Genomic DNA, 3,960 nt, shown 5'->3' with positions numbered 1-3,960 from the left:
TTATTCTACCTGCCCCACTTCACATGAAGAAAGCAATATATGCATGGGGGCGCCTGGGTGGCACAGCGGTTAAGCGGTTAAGCGTCTGCCTTCGGCTCAGGGCGTGATCCCCACATCAGGCTCCTCCACTATGAGCCTGCTTCTTCCTCTCCCACTCCCCCTACTTGTGTTCCCTCTCTCGCTGGCTGTCTCTATCTCTGTCGAATAAATAAAATTTAAAAAAAAGAAAGCAATATATGCATGATAACGAATGATGCTTGCCACCCAGCCTCGGAATGTGTGAATGAATGTACAGGTTTTATTCCCAACCTCATACATATATAATTCAGACATGAATAGACATGGAATTACAGCTTTTTCTTCTGCGATTGTTGGTATAAACCACCGATTCTCCTTTCTACATAGTGGGAGAAGGGTGACTGCAGGTGGTATTCAGTATCTTGAAGCGAGACTGTGTGGAGAGAGAAAAGGGCTCCCAGGCAGGGAAGGGGCCAAGATGATGAAAGGTGCACCAGGCCTTTGCTGTTGCTCCAGAAATCGAAAACCGGAAATTGAGGGTTCCCCCAATCATTCCAGGGCTGGCTACCGCCCCTGGGGCTGCTGGAGAGGGGAGTCACCTGGAGACTGGATTTGGGAGTATTGCTGGGACCAGACCTTTGATCTCTCGCTAGGGCCTTCCAACAGACGCAAACCCCGCTCCTGTCTGCCCAAAACCTTCTTCAAAGCCAGCTGGGCTGGATCAATACAGATGCTGGAGACAGGAAGAGCCCCGGAGTGCTCAGCTTCACACCTCATAAACCACACAAAGACCCCAAACTTCCAAGACCTCTCCCTCTTTCTCTGCCCTCTCTCTTTCCACACAACTTCACAGAAAACTCTAATCTGTATTAACTTTTTCTTAGCATCAACAGAATATATGATAATTTTAAAGCCCCTTGACCCCATAGAGTGCATTTGGCCTAACCCTGACTTCTCTAAACAAAGAAACAGAAATCCATAAAAATCAAAGAGCACCAGCACCCAGAGTCTCACCACAGTTAGAGGGGCGGCCGGGACCTGGACCCACCGCGGGCTTAGTGCCTCTTCGATGCCTCCCTGGGCACCCCTGTAGGTGGTGTGGCCTCCGGGGTAAAACCAGGTGAACCTTTGCCTGCGGGACCCCCACATACCTGTCCAGTCTGTGCTTCCAGGAAGCTCTCTCAGCTGGTCTCAGGGGGAGGACTCGCACCACGGCTCGCCCGCCGAGGACGTTGCGGGGTTTAGTAGCATGGGTACTGCGGAACAAAGGGGGCAAAATGAATCCCTCTGAGGGCTCTAAAACACGGCATGATTTTGTTGAGGAACATGGGAGATTTATTGGGTATACACTGCACACCTGTCCCCAGCTAAAATAGCCCTGGAGGGGGGTATTTTAGGGAGAAGAGAGGGCCCCCAGCTCTCCAAGATCACTCTTGGGGAGTTTCATTCACTCCCTTCCCCCAGCCTCCCCAATCACTGCCCTCCATCCCAGGAGTCCTGCCCCAGCATGGGGGGGGGAGTAGGGAAAGGCGGTCAGCCTTAGGGCAAACCCCTGTCAGAGGTGGGGGCCAAGACTGATCTCTTCTGGGGAGGCAGAGTAACAGCCAAGATGTCATTACTGTCCCTAGGAGGGTGAAGGGTTTCCTGCCCAGGACAGGTGGCTAAGAATCTCAGGTCTCCTTCATAAACCCTCCTTTCCCAAAGGGAATGGATAGGCATGGAGAAACAGGGCTAGGGACCCCTGGAGCATTGAGGGCAGCAGGTGACAGCTGTGTGGTCCCCCCATCAGACTTGGTTCCACTCCAAATTACGAGGCTTAACGGTTTGCTGGGGACAAGGGTCTCCACCTCTTTGAACCTCTACTCTCTGAAATGGAGAGGATAAAATCCTTCTGTAGTGTCACAGTAAAGATGACAGAAGAGAATTCTAGAAAGCTCATGGCATATAGCACTGTTCGAGAAATGTAAGTGTTCCCCTCTCTCTGCTTCAAGTCAGGGCTGCGTTTTCACCACCCCAAAGAGACAACATCTAAAGACAAGACAAACACCGTGTAAATGCTGTAACTTCTATTTACAAGTTAACCCTGGTTTTTGCAAAGCTATATAATATTTACTCCCATTGCTGTCCCTTATCCATTGCTATCCTCCTAATTTCCAGCTAGTACTGTGTGTCTTGGAACTACCCTGTTTTAATGAAAAAGAAACTCGGCTCTTGCCAACATAATCACCGCAATCAACTCTTGCCAAGGCAAAAGGCCTTTCGAAGGGAAACTAAGCGAGCCCTATACTTAGCTCAAAAAAAAAAAAAAATCCCTCTTGTAGCAACCTGATCTCCTAATTTTAAAGTTTACCTGCCCTGATTTTTCCTTCCTCCTCTGCCCCGCCCACAGCCCCCACCCTGTTCTTTACTCACCTCTCACCTGCTTAGGAAGCTGGCTTCAAGAACTGAAACCCCCTCCTGCATTCTTTCCCCTGTTGGGGCCAGATAACTAGGTCTAATGGAACTATTGACAAAGCCTCGTGCTGGTGGCCGCTTGACTCCCCGACCTGCATGTTGATTCTTTCGGCTTCAGAAAAGCCCTTGGAAGTGCTTTTACTGTAAATATTTGAAGTGTGTGTATGGGGGACGGAGGGGCGGGTGTGAAGTCTGGATTCTCACTCCACTACCTTGCTCAGCCAGGGGAGCCCTTTCGCCCCAGTTCCCAAGCTGCAGGTAGGAAGAGGAGAGAGACTGCGTTTTCCTGCCTGGGGTCTAACCAGGGTCAGAGTGACTGGCCTCGGGAGGACTCCCGGCTCCCGCAGGCTTTCCAGAACGGAGGTGGGTGCTGTCTCTTGCATGCCCATGGGTACCCTTCCGCAGACAAGAAGAGCTCTGTCACCGAGGACCCTCTCACTGGCAGGTGGGCAACGTCTCCAAGCCGACCTGGGTCCTGCAGGCCGCGGGGCTCACAGACTCTGCCGTCTCTGCTTAGACGGGGCAGGGGCTCAAGGCGAGGACTTGTGGAAGGCAAACTGTCGCTCACACACACACACAACACCTGAAACGCACAGGACTTCCCCGAGGAGATGATGAGGTCCGACCTGCAGAGGGTTGACAGGGACACAAACTGCTCCCGTGCACCCTGGAGACCCAGGAGCAGGGCTTGGGGACCGATTTGATCTTCGTTGTGCTGCGGTCATTGAGCAAAGCAGCTAGATCTGCAAGCAACGTGGGCTCCCCGTCGCAGAAGTGCACAAACGCAAGTGCTGGAGAGGAGGCGCGAGAAGAAGCAAGCCGCGGGCTCTAGGGGACGCCGAGCCCAGAGCGGGACGGCGTGTCTCCGGAGCTGGCCTCAGACAGCGGGGCCCACACGGGGACCCAAGGGTGCTATCGCCCGCAGTCCCGCTCAGCACTTGCAGGAGGGCGAGCAGGGTCCCTACGTGGAGCCTCTGAGTCTGGCCACCCCGGGCGCGGTCCCCGCTCCGCCATCGCGGCTCAGCACCCCGGTTGTTTAGGACCCCGCGGCGCAGGGGCGGGGCGGCGGGCGGCCGGGACGGTGACAGGTGCGCCCCTCGGCCAATGGCCGGGCCGGCGCCCCTCCCCGAGCCCCCCCAGAGCGCGCCAATCGGAGGACGCGCTGCGCTTCAAGTGCGCGGAGGGGCGCGGGTCCCCACTACGGCGCCAGCGGCCTCTGCGCGGTCGCCCGAGGGTCCAGCGAATAGAGCCGGGCTCCCCGGCCCGGCGCGTCCAGGCACTCGAGTGCGAGTTTGTGCGAGCACATGCGAGCGCGGCCCGGGGCGGGGCCCGCACGGAGGAGGCGCCCGGACCATGGTCGCCCTCGGCTGAGTTTCCGGCGGCGACTTTGATTATTGGCAAATAATCACCATAACAATACCGAACCCTGGGGCTTGCCACCGCCACGCACAGACTCCGCGAGCCCCGCACACGGCCGCGTCACTCACC

At 55.7% G+C, this 3,960-nt stretch overlaps 1 long non-coding RNA gene across 1 annotated transcript; it reads right to left on the bottom strand.

The window, feature by feature from the left end:
• Positions 1–293: 293 nt before the first annotated feature.
• Positions 294–3,954, bottom strand: LOC117801020. Its single transcript, XR_004623323.1, has 3 exons — positions 2,775–3,954; positions 1,170–1,274; positions 294–624 (listed from the first exon to the last, which is right to left on the bottom strand). It is a non-coding gene; the product is annotated as an uncharacterized LOC117801020 (long non-coding RNA).
• Positions 3,955–3,960: the final 6 nt, after the last annotated feature.

The sequence above is a fragment of the Ailuropoda melanoleuca genome, chromosome 1 (assembly GCF_002007445.2).
Source record: "Ailuropoda melanoleuca isolate Jingjing chromosome 1, ASM200744v2, whole genome shotgun sequence".
Lineage (NCBI taxonomy): Eukaryota > Metazoa > Chordata > Mammalia > Carnivora > Ursidae > Ailuropoda > Ailuropoda melanoleuca.
Note: the sequence above shows the minus strand (reverse complement) of the source record. Positions and strands in the feature narration are given on the sequence as shown.